This window comes from Lissotriton vulgaris, chromosome 7, assembly GCF_964263255.1.
Source record: "Lissotriton vulgaris chromosome 7, aLisVul1.2, whole genome shotgun sequence".
Lineage (NCBI taxonomy): Eukaryota > Metazoa > Chordata > Amphibia > Caudata > Salamandridae > Lissotriton > Lissotriton vulgaris.
Genome location: NC_141695.1, coordinates 1,518,593,440 through 1,518,611,395, shown reverse-complemented (window position 1 = coordinate 1,518,611,395; position 17,956 = coordinate 1,518,593,440). Strand labels below are relative to the sequence as shown.

General features: G+C 42.7%; 1 pseudogene; it reads left to right on the top strand.

Annotated features, from left to right (window-relative positions):
- Positions 1–3,310: 3,310 nt before the first annotated feature.
- LOC147705917 (C3a anaphylatoxin chemotactic receptor-like) lies at positions 3,311–5,713 on the top strand (annotated as a pseudogene).
- Positions 5,714–17,956: the final 12,243 nt, after the last annotated feature.

Genomic DNA, 17,956 nt, shown 5'->3' with positions numbered 1-17,956 from the left:
ATCCGTTTGCATCCAGATGTTATAAAAAAACAAATCATGTCCAACTTGTCATTCAGCCCTTTGGGTATCATTGTTTCCATGAACTTGATCCACCAGATTGGCAGTACCACTCGCGCTGTGTGATTTTATTATATAGGTTCCTTAGGTAACAGCATTTTGTGGTTATTATTAACGTTACTAATACATCATGGCGGCAATTTGACGATTACTGAAACTGACAGAGGTAGTCTGTTCATAGACCGCGAGTGTTTGAAATAGGGCGACGCCGAGAGTGTTGTTGTCTATGAGTTGTAGCGCACACAAAAGGAAGAAGGGGCGATAAACAGTCATTTTGAAGGTACGGAGTGTGGTTCTTAGAACAAGAAGGGTTGAATTACTGGGGTATGTAGGTTTGATCAGGTGTTCTCTAAACCATTTTGCAGAGTTGAGTTGTTTTTTTCAAAACCTATCATAATTTTTTGCAGAGCGGAGAAAGGGGCGTGGAGCTATTACGTCGCTAATCACTGGAACTTACATGCTTGAAACTACGAGAAGATGGTGTGTGCACAAGTGATTTAGAGGTACGGCTTGGGGAGAGTAAAGCTGTGATTGATAAGGAGCTCTCTTTAATTAGAAATTGCTGGTGATGTTTTTGAAACATGTCATTATTTCTAGAGACATGAAGGGTTAAGAGATTCAGCAAACGCCAAACAGTGAATCTAGAGTGGTAACAGCAACAGTTTCAGACGTCAATTTTAACTTTGAGGTATTTTGGCAATACATTGTCATTATACACAAATGGTAGATCGTGGAACAACTCTAGCTCTAAAGAACATACGTTCATATTGAACATTGTGGGAATTTCAGGTGACTATTATTTAAGGTGCCAGTTAACGTCTACAGCAGGTTCCCGTGGTGTAGCAAACCTTACTTCTATGTGAAGGTATGAGCACACTCCAATCGCTGTGATATTTGGTTCTTAGTGATAATTGAAAGCGCGGGCTGTTTAACTCGATGTCCTCACATATATTTTCAGGGTATTGCAGTGTGTGTTCTACATTTTGAGAACAATGTTACCTGGATAGGTGATACAAGTCTTAACGCGTTGGTAAGCGACTCCTCATTAACACCCACACATCAGTCACTGTTATCACTTTTGGTGGTGAGCTTTTTTATGATTTATGGTGGAGATTTTCTCATGTTATTGTTGACCTAATGATTTTTTCAGTGAAAGTTCCTGTGCAGCCTTGTGATTGTTTTTTATTTCTGATTTCACTGATCAAACAATGATGTCTGTGGAGTTCAAGTGAATCTTTTGTGATTGTTTAAAACAATCAAGTACTCTCCCACTTTGTTTATATCGATAGAACAGTGATGCTCAATGTTTTATTTTCACAGTTTCCCTGAAGAAGGGATCATATCCTGAAATGCATTGGGGCCTACAACAACGCTAATGCAAATTAATCATGTGTTATTGAACAATATAGATATGTTATGCTTTGTTAGAAATTATAACAATAACACAGACACAATTGTGAACTTTGGAAGAATAAATACAGTAAATGTTTATTGGTTGCAATTCAGTTTTTGTTAACAAAATCACATTGAAAATTTAAGCAAAAGTGAATTTTGAGAAAAGCAAATTGTGGTTGAAAAAGAGCAAACAATAGGGTTTGCAATTGCAGTGCAGGCAGGGACAAGCGACAGGAAGTCACTTGCAGTATGGTTTGTTTGTCATGGTGGAGGGTAGCTACCTCCTTCCCTCCTAGCACACCCGATTCAAGTTTAGTTAAATTATAATTCTAGCACAATTTAAGATCTAAAACAAAGGAGTGCACAGTACAACCCATTATTTATGCTCCTAAGGGAAATACACAAACCGGTATGTTCTACACCTTATCTTGGAAGTGGTGCTGTAGGGTAGCAAGAACCACCCTTCTTCCTGTGATGTGGCCCAGGCCAACAAAACAATAAGAATACAGTCCCCAGCACACGCACAATAGCAACTGTGAGGTGATGTTATATATATTGTAAGTGTTATATTATTATGTTTTCATCCTTTTACTACAATGGGTTGTTTTATTGTATACTATTTACTTAGCCTTGAAGAAGGTGCAGGACTGTTGGCCCAATAGTCATCAAAACACGTGTTGGCTAAAGGAATTATGACAACTGAATATAAGATAAAGCAAGAAAGAGAAAAAAGGGAAAGAGAGAAAAAAGAACAACAAAGAAGAGAATTTGTTTGTCAACATTGACGTGTTATATTATGCTAATTGCTATTGTGTGTGTGCTGGGGACTGTATTCTTATTATTTATAAGCAATCACAGACATTGTGTCTTCTGGTCTCAGCAGGCCACCATCCCTGTGATGGCGACGATTCCTAGTTGGTCACAAATAGCAATCTACCTCATTAATATTCATGATGTAGGTTGAATTGCAACACGATCTGATTTTTTTGTGCGAACTGACCTACTAATACAAAGGTTGGTTAGCAAAATAAAAAACTGGTCACAAAAATTCTGGTCTGAAACTACAGACATTACTTTGCAACCAGTTCTACTTACATTTGGCCCTTCCTCTTAAGAGCCAATGGAAGTTAGGCAGGAAAAACATATGCGCTTTTTCTCTACAATAAAGGTCCATGGTTTATGGCCTTCTCTATGGAAGAGGGTATTCCATCATCAGAACTACATTGTGGGTTAATATACAGGTAAGGGGGGATTGGCGAGCACGCTTTGTCCCCGGTGTTACCTCGATTGCGTATTGTAGAATGCATAGAAAGAGGAAATAGCGAGGAGAAATTAACATTCTTCTCCTTGTACGCCATGGTTGCAGTGGCACACTCTTTTTCCGCAACCCCAGGTTTACTGATTTCTGTTAGTCTGGGATTGAGCTAAATTCCATGGATGGATGCACAGGAAATTACCATGCTCTACCTATGGTATGACAAGCACTACCAAATATAACGCAATCCAGCACAAGCCACAGTGTAGCATTATGTTTCTTTACAGGGCAGAGCAAATTGCCTTGCTTAAGCCTTTGTATTGCCTTGGCTGCCTTGCATGATGCAAGGCCAATGCAAGGGCTTAGTTAATCTGGGCCAAAATGTCAGTTTTGAATGGGTAGGCACTCTTCTAAAAATGGCGATCTTGGGGAAGAGTGCAAATTCTCTATAGCATGCTGGCCTCAGTGTGAGGCTTGGATTGCTTAATTTGTTGGTAACGTTCACAGCAAGACACCCAATGGTAAGGGTGTGGAAACAGGGAGGGTGAACTTTTATCGGTAAGGGTGAGACTTAAGCAGGAAGGGGTGTGGGGATCTATCGCAATGTCGGTAACATCATTTCATGGATATTGAAGTTCTACTACACTTATGGATAGCATTGATATATGCTTCCTTCGGACGCAAGGGACATAAACAGCAATTTCTTCTCAAAATGCAATCCAATAATAACCATACTGCTCTCTGTTTACATGGAATGTTTTGCTGAATTCCTCACTGCTGTTATGTACCTGTAAGTATCATGAAAACAACTTTATGCAAATCGATATTCTTATGCTCATGGAAGTGTATGCGTAAAGAATTTGGTAAGTAACATGTGTGTATTACATTTACCGTTTACTTCATTTGAGGAAAACCAACATATACCTTAGCTCAATTTCTTTAATTTCAAATATCACAAATTCATCAGCACACAAGAAATGACTGTCCTAAAGGTGAATTTAACAACATTAAATCCACCTGATTCAACATGAATTGTAATTATTTGAGCAAACAAGTTTTCTTATAGCCAGATGTTACCTATTACGGTGCATGTGGAACACGGTTACACTCTTTTAGGTTTTCCACTGTATTTAAAACGCTTGTATTTAAAACCCTAAGACTTGCTTTTTTGTTTGCTTACCAGAATTATATGATCAGTGTTTTGTCTTTTTCTCATCTAAATACGTTTTGGAGAGAACAATTTCTTTAACTCTCGTGATTAGCACAATGTTAGTTAGAAATATTTAGTTTTGTTCTAAGGCAGTTTTTTTCTGGAGCAGATTGAAATATGGCCAAGATGTCACAAACCCACATGGAGTCATAGCGGGCTGTGGAGATACTACATTTGTTAAGAGTGCTCAGGAACATAAATATTTGATATTTCTGTGCGCACAATGATGCATCTGAATATTTCTATGCCTAATCGTTTGTAATGCCAAAAATTATTTGGATAAGAGCTTAAGATAATTGCCAAATCTTTACAGTTGGTTTGTTAACAGATCTCAGATATGGAAGTTTTAAACTTCAGTTAGGTTTTATCTCATACTTTTCTATTGATCTGCGGTTTTGTTACAGGTGCTTGAACTACTCTGCAGATATTTATGGAATTTAAGGAACTTTTCCAAAAGTGATATTCTGAAACAAAGGACTGGTGTCCATGAAGGAATATGGTTCAGCAGCGTCATAATTTCCATTGTCACCTGCCTTATTGGCCTGTTGGGTAATGGACTTGTTATCTGGTTGACTGCATTCAGAATGAAGAACGTGAAAAGCAACATATGGTTCTTAAACTTGGCAGTGGCTGATTTTGGCTTTCTCATCTGTTTACCCCTTGGGCTGACCTCCCTGCTCTTGGAGAAATGGCCTTTCGGTGCATTTCTGTGCAAGACCCATCACTTTGTATTCACTGTGAACATGTATGCCAGCATTTTCATCCTGACTGCTCTCAGTATTGACCGGAGCATCTCTGTGGTATTGCCGCTCTGGCATCGTGAGCACGCTTCAAGGCGCTTTTACTTCTACATCTGTACAGCCCTCTGGATAGTCACTGTGGTGCTGAGTGTGCCTATACTGCTGAATAGCAAGGTGACACAACACCCTGATGGGCAGCAGTGTGACCTGGCATTCTATGGAGAGGAGGCGTTTAATGTTAACAATCTCTTAATAAATTCTTCAGAGTGTAGACCAGAGAAGGAGAAAATAACTTTATCAAGTACTCTTGACATGCCAACCCTTCCAGAAGCTCATAAAGATCACCTAAGCTCTTTTTACTTAGAAGGCACAACCGAAGACAGAAATTACAGTGCAATTGAAAGGATTTCCCTTGGGAACAAAAGTGATGATGTCCAAATGTATGGGAATATGATTCCAATTGTTCAGACAGTTTTTACTTCACTGGTTTCAAGTAATGCTGAGTCGACCTTTCTGGAGATTCCTTTTAACCAACAAGACTGCCAGAATGATGTCTGGCAAAAGTCCCTGCAGAACTGCACCAATGCCAGGGAGGTGGACAAGTGGCATCAGATGCTTTCATCAATGGAGCTAATTCTTATTCCAGTGCTTGTTATTGGCATCTTCATCCCATTGGCTGTCATTGTCTCTTCTAACATTCTTGTCATCCTCAAAGTTCAAGAGTCCCAATCAGGGAAGGCAGGGAGATTCACTAGACTTTATGTGGTCATTCTAACAATGGTGGTGGCATACTTTCTCTCATGGATGCCCATGACGGTGGCCCAGATTATGATAATGAAAGCTGCACAACAAATGGATCTGCAGCAGATGCACAGCCTGATTTCCGTTATGCCTCTGGTCTCTTGCATAGCGTCTATCAACAGCTGCCTGAACCCCATTCTTTATGTGTTGATTGGCCAGAAGGTGAAGGATACATTGAAGGAATCAATTACTAACATGTGGCAAAGTATTACAGATAATTCCCAGTCATAATTAGAGTGGAATCAGACAAATTAGGATTTTAGAGGTTGGTCCTTTTTCTCAGTGTCACACATAAAGAATAGCAGCCAACACCTGATTTCTTGAAGAGGAATGTCAAAACATTTTGTAAATGGACAGCAGTGGAGAAGGCTTCGGCATCCAATCTATACACTTTATTTGATATTTGAGAAGAGTTGACATTATTAAGGATCTTCAGAAATGTTTGTCGAAAATGGGAAAAGCAGGATAGGATGATTTTTAGTGTTAGTGATTTGGAGTTAAAAAATATTTCTCTCTAACGGGAATTATAGCCCATTTCTCAGGCAAAATTATCAACAGCAATGGCTTCCGATTACCCAATATAATTTGTGTTTCAGAAACGTAAATACTTCCTTAAGCCTTAAACTGAAACTCATGATTCCACGTCTTTCATTCTATCAATTATCATAAATCAGGACAACAAAATAATGCCAATGATATTTTCAAATGTCACCCTAGCTGTGTAACATTTTTCCATCCCACGTGTAATAAAGAAGGAGAGCCCGAATTGCAAAGTTATTTCGGCTATTAACATAAAACTCTATCTATGTCTGCCAGCAGTTCACACAAATATTCCTGGCAGGTGTATATGGAGCTGCTACTGCAGAGATCTCCACCATTGGTTCTGAGAAATCTGCTGTTCTAAATCTATGCATTAGGTGGAAAGTGGGCTTTTCATGGTGTGTTTTTCCTTATAAATTTAAGAATACCCAAAGATCTCTCCTTTGTGGACCTTCACAAACCCCTACATGCCCCCTACCTACTCTTAAAATGGTCAGCAACTTATTTTGGGATGGTCAGAGGAATGGATCATGTCCAAATTTGGTGGGGATGCGGAAGGCTTTCTCTCCAGGGAAACATGCTTTCCGCCTAATACTTGAAGAAGTGCATGTGTATAGAAATATATAGTTCAGGATCTCACATGTTTTAAGAACTGTGGGCCTGACTGAAGCCTTGGTGGATGAAGCACAGTCTGTCAGGGTAGTGAACTACACTAACTCTGCTACCCTGATGGACAACATTCTGCCTTATTTGGATATGACTGCAAGCAAAATGGTTATCTTAGTTACTCTAAATAGGACTGCAATTATATTGTTCTATTCAATGTCCTGAAAGTTTGGTGGATGACCTCCATTCATTTTGATGGACTTCCACCAAACTTTTAACAGTTTTTATTTCTAAAGCAAACCCCCAAAATGGGAGTTTATCAATGAAAAAGGAAAAACTAGTGACCCTGTACCGTGTGAGTTTTCTTCAAGTGTGTGCGAGGGTCATTATTTTGTTCTGCCTGAAAGACAGAATAAAAAGGAGATCACACTTTCTGCCCAAAAGAGGGCCAGCGATATAATGCTCTTCCACCCACAGCCCATTCTCTGTTGAGCTGTTGGGAGTAGATTTCCATTGGTGAACCTAATAGGGCCCCTTTCAACAGAAAGCTAAGGGTTCACCCATCCCTAAATGAAAAGGGGCAGAGCAAGAGTTTGGTGGAACGGTACTCCATCACATATGTGATGAAGTACCCAGCCTACCAAACTCTAAATTAGACCCTGTGTATCCTCTGACCACACTCCTGCATGTTCTGTAATCACATGTAGTATTGTAAGATTCGTGTGCCTTTTTGGATGAGCCGCGTTTCAATGTGCATGCATGTTTGAGAATTGTTTTGGAATAGTTATTGTTTGACTGTGCATGGAGTACACACCTTTTTAGAGAGCTTCATATTTTGCAGCGTCACATTCTAGCTGGATCAACAATGCAGGATGCTGTGTATAATGAATATGTGCCCCCCTCCACTGCCTTGCCTGTTCCATTTCTGCTTGCTCCACGACCATCACACAAAACTCATTTTGAGGAGGAGGATGTGGTGGACATGGTAAAAAACCTTGTTGTCAAACTCAGTGATATCTTGAATATGATCGTTTTTCCCACTTGCTTATGGGCCTGACAATGCTTCATACATAACCAGCAAATTGAACAGTATGGTATTGATCCTGAATATCGAATATAGAATATCCTGGTACTTTAGTATCGTCAACAAACTATTGAAGACCAAAATATCGAAAAGTAAGTATGTACAGCTCTCCCGTACCTAAATGCAAATATATGTACCTTCGTGATATATATATATATATATCTTCAAAGTACATAGATGTGAAGTTAAGAACAGTAAACTTTTACTTTCTCAATGTGCACATACCTTTTGATATTTTACTCCTCAATATTTTGTCCATATTATTAAAGTATCACAATATCCCCATTCTCAATATTCAGTAGTCCAACCCAACAACAAGCATTCTCCGGGGATCACTATCAGCCAATAACATTTTGGCACAGCTATCAACCCAGACCTCTGAGTGTGATACCCACCTATGTATGGAGAAATGAAAAAACAAAATGCTTCCAGGAAGTGATCAGTGGTTATAGAAGAAGGCACGCCTAACTCAAAAGAAATTATGGAGGGCTCATGTTATCTCAGGCTGTACAGCAGGGCATATACAACTTCTCCTCAACTATATAGACTAGTTTGCACAGGTCTGCAATTGCTGTGATGTGGCAGGATATTATCATACAAGATACCATTGAGATGAAGGAACACTATATGATGTGCCATCCCAATAGTTTTCCTCACATTTCTACCAGTTATCTAAAAAAAAAAATTAAGTAACTGGAAAAATGAGAAAACCCTGCATTCCTACAAAAAAAGTTTCTTTTCAGAAGTATCAGTTTTGCAAAAGAGCTGTATGTACCCAAGCTCTGGCATTAGCCCATACAATGTGGATAGAGCAACATTTATGTACCACTTATTTCTTTCACAACAGTAAACTAATTTGGAGTATGTTGAAAACTGTCCAAATTGTATTAAATTGTGATACGCTGTTTGCCTAGTCATGTACTCTTTGATATTGCCCTGCAGCTTTGGGTGCAGACAATAATTTTGTCCATGACTTGTACCTAATCAAGGTCTTTGGCCAAGCAAAAGAGCATCCAGCCCCATGCAATGTCCTTTGGCCATGCCCTTGCTCCCTTTTTCCCTGGTTGTCTGCTGTTCAAAACCTTTGTTCAAGGATAGTGGCCTTGATTGCAAACTTTTGGCATGCCCTGAGTGCACTCCCCCATTACACTAGAGCATGTTTTTCACGATCAAGGCTCTATATACAGGGTGTGGCCTGAAGCTATACCTAAACTGACCCCACATGGCCACATAGCCCACTTTTCATTGATTTCGGCCAAGTACTGTGCTTTAAATGAAGGCTGTGGCCATCAGCCATGACATGATCTCAAACTGATACCCACCAAAGCCTACACGCTCACAATGAAAGCTGTAACACGATAAGTGGTCTAGTAGTTGGGTGGGCGTAGTCAGCGTAGTCAGGGGAAGAGGAGGGGTTTAGACAGGACGAGGGCAGTTAGAGTAGGGACCTGGAAGAGACAAGACGTGCAGAATAAAGGTGATGATAGACAATCATTCCTGTGTCCTCGTATTCTTATTTAGGACATTACAACTGGCGACGAGGGTGGGATGTAGCAGTCCGCTATCCCAAGACCCCAGAAGCAAGCACTGTCCGGTCCCTGGGTGTCGCGCTGATCAAGTCGCCGTAGCGACACGCGAGCCAGCCAAGATCGCCATCGGAACGACCTGCACTCCGCGATTGGTAAATCGCGTGGAGCTCCCCTGGCGCAGCTGAGTGAAGTGCTGCCCGAGTGCCAGAGAGGGATTTTTCAAATCGAGCGCTGTTCGCGCCAAAGAGACTGCCAGCGCCCAAGTGAGTACGGGCTGAAGTGAGGCCGAAGGAAATCAAGCAAGGGATTGGGAGCCCAACCCCGACCCTGCTATGCTGCCTGACTGAATGCGGGGACTGAATGAGCGCCATGAAAGGAAGCGCTGTCCCGCCGAAAGAAACTGTGCCGCCCCGTCGGAAAACCTCAACCCGATGCGTGAGCTATCGCATCCGTGTCCGGAGATCGAGTAGGACTGAAATCTCGAGCCTACCTGGTGGTGGAGAGAAGAAAACCCCAGAAGAAAGGTGCAGGACTAGAATGAAGGCCGGGTGAGTCCATGTGGAGATTTGCATGTGGAGACAAGCTGAATGTGGTCAAGCCTCGTGGGAATTGGGCGGCCATCTTGGAGTCAGGCAGCTGGGAAGGACATCCCTGTGCAATTTTGAAGCGGCCATTTTGAAGTCAGGCATTCAGCAAATCCAAAAAGCATTGACACTAAGAAATAAACAAGCATTGGCAGGAAGAAATAAACAAGCATTGGGAAGAACAAGTGAACAAGCATTGACACTGACAAATAAACAAGCCTTGGCAAGAGGAAATAAACAAGCCTTGGCAAGAGGAAACAAACAAGATTTAGCAAGAGCAAGCAAACAAGACACTGACGAACAAACAAGCCTTGACAAGGACAAATATACAAACAATGATAAACACAAGGGCACATCATGCCAACTCCCGACAACTCCCCACAGCGCAATGAGGTTAAACCAATAATTTCGAGAATGTCTCACCTGCGACCACCAGAGCCCCTAACAGTGACCACTGGAGGAAGCATGGGTCCCCGGTGGCAGGAGTGGTTTGAGGACTTTGAAGATTACATCAAAGGGTCAAAGATAAATGAGGACGATGAGAAACTGATGGCCTTAAGAAATCTGGCTGGATGAGAAATTAGCAAGATAATCAAAGATCTTCCACCAGCAGGCACAGCAGACTATGACAAGGTACGAGATGCTTTAAACAAGAAATTCCTTCACAAAAGGAATGTGGACTATGAACGGCACACATTCCACAAAGCGCGTCAAGGAAAAGATGAAGCAATGAGCAACTTCATTACACGACTGCGCCGACTCTCTCGGCACTGTGAATTCGACACGTTCTCAACTGATGCTGCCATCAAATCACAGATCATTGATGGTTGTTACTCCGAAACACTCAGGAGGCGACTGCTAAGAAAGTGTCATGAACTGGATGACATAGAGGAAATGACCCGTATATATGATCAGGCGGAAGAGCACGCCAAGAGTATGGAGACCGGTCGAGCAGACGGCAGAGAACAGGTGTGCAGAGTTCAAGCCAGCAGCAGTCGAAGAAACTCAAAGGAGAGACAGGGGAGTTCAAGAACTATATCACGTCATCAACACACAGAACGGCGGAGACGTGAGTCAAGCAAACGAGACAGAAGGCCTGATCGATCACGCAAGTGCTATAGATGCGGGTGTGATTATCCACATGTGTATGCCTGCCCGGCAATGGGTCAGCGATGTCACAAGTGTGGTCGGTCAAACCATTTTGAGGCCATGTGTGGGGCACCACAGCAGAAAACGGAGTGAAACGACAAGGACCTCCAGGTCATCTCGACTCAACGTGAGACGACATCAAGCCAGAACGGTTCAGGACAGACCGAAGTCATCATCAGGGTCATCACATTCCAGCCGAGATTCGCAGAAGTCTCAATGGCTGAGACGATCACCGTCCAGAAGTACCAGAAGTTCCCGATCATCATCACGTGAATCTGAGTATACTGTGGAATATGCAAATATGATCGCAGACCCTGATCAACTCAAAAGGTACCCTCGACTAGACATCAGCGTGGGAAATCATGCTGCCAAATCTGTTCTGGAAAGTGGGGCATCATTAAATTACATCCCAGTTACAGAGTATAAAAGAATGGAGCCAAGACCGCTCTTGAGTCCAGCTCACTTCCGGGTTTTTACTTGGATGTCCAAGAAGACTCTTCCCTGTCTGGGAAAATTTCCAACGACTCTCTGACACAAGACACTGTCTGTACCAGCATTCATCCATGTGATTGAAGGCCCCGAGGCTGATTGTTTACTTAGCCTGCCCACTGCCGAACGTCTTCGGTTGGTCGAGATCCTGTACAGGATCACTGATGATCCTGATATCATCCATAAATTCCCCAAATTGTTCAGTGGGCTTGGAAAAATGAAAGGGTGTCAGATTCGACTTCACATCAATGAACAAATTAAACCTGTAGCCCAACACCCACGAAGAGTACCATTTCACCTCCAACAGGCTGTAGAAGATGAATTACAAGAACTCCTTTCTGCGGACATCTTTGCAAAGACAGATGGAACGACACCATGGGTATCACCAGTAGTGATAGTACCTAAGAAAGGAACGGTTGGTAAAGTGAGACTGTGTGTGGATATGCGGCTCCCCAACACTGCCATTGAAAGGGAGCGACACCCTGGACCGCATCTAAGCGATATGATCTCAGCATTAAATGGGGCAAGAGTATTCACGAAACTGGACTTAAACAAGGGCTACCATCAGCTCGAATTACTTGCCAAATCCAGGTACATCACCACTTTTGCAACTCATCTGGGCTTATTCAGATATAAAAGGCTGAGTTTTGGCATCTCCTCAGCTGCTGAGATCTTTCAGGAGGCCATCCGTCAAATCATTCACCATATCCCTAACACTTTGAACTATGGTGATGACATTCTTGTATATGGGTCTGACGTAAAAGAGCATGACAAGGCGCTGGATTGGGTGTGTCATGCACTTCTGGAAGCCAACTTAACTCTTAATAAAGACAAATGCGAATTTCATCAGGCAACCCTCAAATTCTTTGGCACATCTTCTCCGGTTCAGGCATGAAGCCAGACCCTGATAAAATAACAGCGTTGAATGAGACCAGGAGCCCTCAGGACGTCAGCGATCTGAGATCATTTCTGGGCATGGCCAGTTACTGTGCCCGCTACATTGAGAATTATGCCACGATCAGCCATCCGCTCAGGTTACTCACGAAACAGGGTCAGCCGTTTGTCTGGTCTTCTCAGTGTGAACAAGCCTATCTGGAAATTAAACAAACGGTTGAGTCCCCTAACAACCTAGCGTATTTCAGTCCTCGCCGGAAAACAGAAATTACAGTGGACGCCAGTCCTGTGGTTCTTGGTGCGATTCTGGCCCAATATGAACATGACACTGACAAGAGACGTATTGTGGCATACGCTAGTCGCAGTCTGTCTGATCCTGAAAAGGCTTACTCGCAGCCTGAAAAAGAAAGTTTAGCGGTGGTGTGGGCCTGCGAACACTTTCATGTATTTATCTACGGAAAACACTTCACCATGATCACTGATCATCAGGCTCTCGTTACCATCTTTGGGAACCCAAGATCCAAAATGCCCCCGCGGATAGAACGATGGGGCCTGCGGCTGCAGGAATACACCTTCACTATCGTACATAAACCGGGGAAGTCCGAAAACCCTGCTGACTACATGTCCCGTCATCCCCAGCCATCATCGGCATCGAGTCCTTCTTTTGCTGAGGAATATATTCATTTTGTAGTGGATCATGCTCAACCTCCAGCGATCCCTTTGGAAGTTAGTCGAGACGCCACTGCTCAGGATGTTGTGTTGCAAAAAGTACTGTGTCGATTACAGTCAAACCGATGGAGGCAGGACAGTGATGACGAATCTTCGGATCCAACACTTCGCCAGGAACTACAAGCATTTCGACATGTGTGTGATGAGTTGTCAGCCACCAAGGAAGGGCTGCTGTTAAGGGACCAGAGAATTGTTGTTCCACGTCAATTACGTCAGGGCGTTGTTAATCTTGCCCATGAAGGCCATAGGGGAATAGTGGCAACTAAAATAGCATTGAGAGAACGTGTATGGTTTCCCCTTCTTGACCAACTTGTGGAACTGACATTAAAAGACTGCCCACAATGTCAGTTGGTCAGTCATGGAGATCCTCCCGCCCCACTACAAATGACCGCACTACCGGAGGGAGTGTGGCAGGAACTCGCCATGGATTTTTATGGACCTCTTCAAACAGGCAAATATGTCCTGGTGATTATAGATGAGTATTCACGATTCCCCATTGCCCAGTTTGTGCCATCTACAAGTGCCTCCAGCACTCTCATGGTACTGGATGAAGTCTTTGCAGCGTGGGGGGTGCCTAAGGTATTAAAAACAGACAATGGTCCTCCTTTCAACGGACGTGAGTTTGATGCTTTCGCAAAACATTTGAACTTTAAGCATCAAAAGGTCACACCCTTATGGCCACAGGCAAATGGCACGGTTGAAAGATTTATGGCCACACTGAAGAAAACGTTTCAACAGGCCACCGTGGAGAAGAAGGATCTACAGGTGGCACTCAACGAAGTTCTCAGAGCATACAGAACAACTCCTCATGCCACCACTGGAAAATGTCCCGCCACCCTGATGCTGGGGCGACCAATACGAACTCGCATCCGGACTTGGGAGGGTGCACTAAGGGCCGTGTCACCTCTCCGTGTCCATCAAGAACTCGCAAATGCAGATCGTCACGGGAAAGAAAGAATGAAGGCATATGCGGATGCGAGAAGGATGCGAGCTAAGTCGCCATCACTGCACGAAGGAGATTGTGTGATTGTGAAGCAAGAACAGCAACGCAAGACAGACTGTCAGTTCCGGCCGGAACAGTTGCTGATTACTCGACAAAAGGGCACGATCATTACGGCAGAATCTGACCAGCGCCGAATCACAAGAAATGCATCTCACTTTCAGAAATGCACACAGGCCATGAGAGAGTCTCTAGAGAAGTTTACAGACAATACGGTCTCTGATAGACCTGAAAGACTTGAAAGACCAACTCAAGAAAATGATGAGGTGGGAAATGATCCACAAGTGGAATCCGAGGCTGAAGCTGGAAACATATCATCAAGACCTCGAAGAAACATTCAACGACCCAGGCGTTTGATTGAAGAACTGTGAATTTGTTAATTCTTTGTTTATTAAGAAAGGGGGAGATGTAACACGATAAGTGGTCTAGTAGTTGGGTGGGCGGAGTCAGCGTAGTCAGGGGAAGAGGAGGGGTTTAGACAGGACGAGGGCAGTTAGAGTAGGGACCTGGAAGAGACAAGACGTGCAGAATAAAGGTGATGATAGACAATCATTCCTGTGTCCTCGTATTCTTATTTAGGACATTACAAAAGCCTTTGGATGTTTGCAGCACGCTGTCATTGTCGGCACATGCTATGCCCTTCTCCAGCACCTACTTCATTATGAAGCAGAGCCCAATTTGCAAAATCTTCATTTGTGTTGAGAGGACTTTGACAGACTAGACGCCATAACAGCTGTTCCTCTAAATGCACGGAGATAACTGCTGGACCAATGGAGATCTGTAAATAGGGCGGGCCTAGTTTGGTGTCGGTAATGACCTGCTACCAACCTGGTGAAAGGGGTGGGCCACCCACCAGCCATTAAATTAGGTCTGAAATGCTGCAGGGTTGATCCAAATCACTGGGACCAATAACATTTTGTTGGAATCTATGGTGATGTTCAAACTTCAAGGTCTTGGTGGGCAGCCAAAGTTAGTCTCAGGTTGATATACTGGATCATAATTATGATGTCCGTTCACATGTTATTTGCAGGTTATGTTAACTTGATTCAGATTTGTACCTACCGCTAGAAAAATCGTTTTAAAGTGTTGCACTCTTTCTACTACTGTGGGTAACTTGGTAGTTTGAAGACCTGCCTAAAGTTAAAGGAAAAATGAGGGTACACCTCATAAGTCCTGTAGAATGCTGCATCCCACTGGATTATTGTCTAACATTATTACCTGCAATCTAATCAAGTAAAAGCAGATCCATATTGGACTCTGAGGTGTCTTCCAAGAAGCATAGTAAATTCTGTCTCAAAGTATGATTGGGCCCTTTAGTCTGACCTTCAGACTGGGAAAGATGACTAGTTAAATGGTGGTTGATATTTGCAATGCTACACACCATTCTTGCTAAAATCGAGACATAAATTGCAGCCCTCAATTTGAAATCATGGCCAGAGGTATTTCATGATGTTGACCTACACGTACACATAGCAAAGGGACTATTTTAAAAACATGGAATATTTTTGTGGCCTATAAAATGAGTCATCTTAATAAAACTGTCTACCTTACAAATATGGTATATATTTCTTGGTCAGTGGGTAAAGCTACAATATAATCAATATAAATGTGTTTCCAAGTTTTTTTGGAAGCAGGCAGAGGCTTGAGCAAATTTCTAGTTCAGGCTTGATCTTTGTTGGCTCGAGCAGAGATATCACTATCTTCAACAGTATTTTACACAGCTTTTTTTTTGTGAAGGCAATCAAATCTCCTCATGTCCAGGTTCATAATTTTCTTTAATCCCAAATATTCTGCAGTAAGAATTGTGTTCAGATTACTGTTATGCAGGGCCGGACCGGCTACCAGGCGTTTTGGCATGCTGCCGAGCTGGAAGCTGATTTCGTTGATGGGGCCCTGTGTGTGCTAAACGAAATTCGTTTTGCTTTGTTAATTTCGAAGCACACGCAGGTCTCCGTCACTGAAATTAGCCCCCACCGCAGTGACATCAGCCCTCAGCTCAGCAACATGCCAAAACGCCCAGTAGCCAGTCCGGCCGTGCTGTTATGAAGTCAGCAACTGGTCAATTTGCATAATCTCAGTGTATCCTCCCTTTAAAATCACTTGACTCACTAATGAAAGAAAAAGTACAGGTACTTGAGCTGTATCCAAGACATGCCTTCTAAAAAGCTTTAGCCTTGCAGAATTCATTAGTGTCTACTCAGTGGGCTCCAACTTCAATCAACGATGCTCCTCAGATGAGGTCCAGAAAACTATCAACACATTCTTCGATTGGGTGCATTTTGTAGCAAGATCAGCCCAAGCACAGATCTCTGGTATTTGTACTTTCCCAAGTTCTAGGACAATCTGAAGTGACTCAGTCTAGGGCAATGCCCATGGGCGAGTAAAATAATCTCCAAAGGCCTGATTATGAATTGGACAGTACCGGTGAATGATAAATTTGCAGGCAAGTTACAATGTGGTAAAACCTTTCCAATACAATACAATTATGAGTTAAATGGCAGGAATGGGAAATTACTCTATGGGATCGATCTTTTTGATCATGAAATCTCAGTGAAATGAATGAATTATGGCAGGGGAATCATTGTGTGGAGTGTATGCCCTTGCATTTTTTCCATTCAGAAAAATCGGGTCTGGTTCTTGGCACCTGGAAAAATTGGGTATGGAAAAAACTACCAACTCAAAATCAGGCGGAGAGAAATTATGTGCTTTAATTTAGCTCTGTCTGACTCGGAATCGGGTCTTAAGTGTCTCTTGACACATATCTTAAAATCTTTATACATGGCAATCATTTTCCCCTTCCATACATCATGCACTTTAAATTGCAATGTCATACCATATCTACCTTTATTCCTAACTTCTAGATGGAGCAATCATGTAATTCTGGGTGTCTCAGTAACTGCATTCCTGACACATACAGATTCTCAGGATTGTGGGCAGGTGTTGAAAAATGACCCTTTCTGTAGAATCGCCCCAAACCTTTTGCCTTCCACTTCCCACTTTTTGCTGAATTCATTTTTGTTGGCTTAAGGACTCTATACACTTTAACACTGCTAACCAGTGCTAAAGTGCTTGTGTTCTCTGCCTACAACTTGGTTTAATTGGTTTACACCTGTTTGGCATCTTTAATTTACTTGTGAGACCCTTGTAGAGTGTTATATCATACACCCAGGGCATGTAAATTAAATACTACCAGTGAGCCTGAAGCACCTAAACTAAATCCAGACTAGACCGAGAAACTCCTCATCTCGAACAAGGAGGATAACCCACAAATCACCACATGGCTAAAGGCTATTGATGCGCTCAAAGGGAATCTTATTCTAGCAGACTCTGTTAAATCTCTAGGCATCACCTTAGACCCAAAACTAAACATGATGAAACACATTAAGAACTCAGCCAAAAGTGCATTGCTTAACCTTAGACTTCTGAACAAAATTAAACCCTACATTCCAACCAAGGATCTCAAACTGGCCACACAATCTCTGGTACTGTCAAGACTAGACTATAGGAACGCAGTCCTAACAGGAATTCCTAAATCGCACCTGGCATCGATCAAAACAACATTACATGCGGCAGCCAGAATGATCACCGCCAACAAAAAATCTGATCATATCTCCCCCGCACTCAAAGAACTCAAATGGCTCCAAGTAGAAATGTGAAGTAACTTCAGAACGGCCTGCCTAACCAACAAAGCCCTCCATAAAGGCAAACCCGAATACCTGGCAAAAAAACTCAAAAAAGCAGGCCAATCCAGGAATCTGAGAAGCTCTAACTCCCTCCTACTCATCCCACCTAAAACTAGAAGGAAAAGAACAGTGGATTGCCCTTTCACGGGAAACGCCCCCAAAATTTGGAACTCCATTACCCCGCACATCAGAATCATACCGTCCTTTGTGG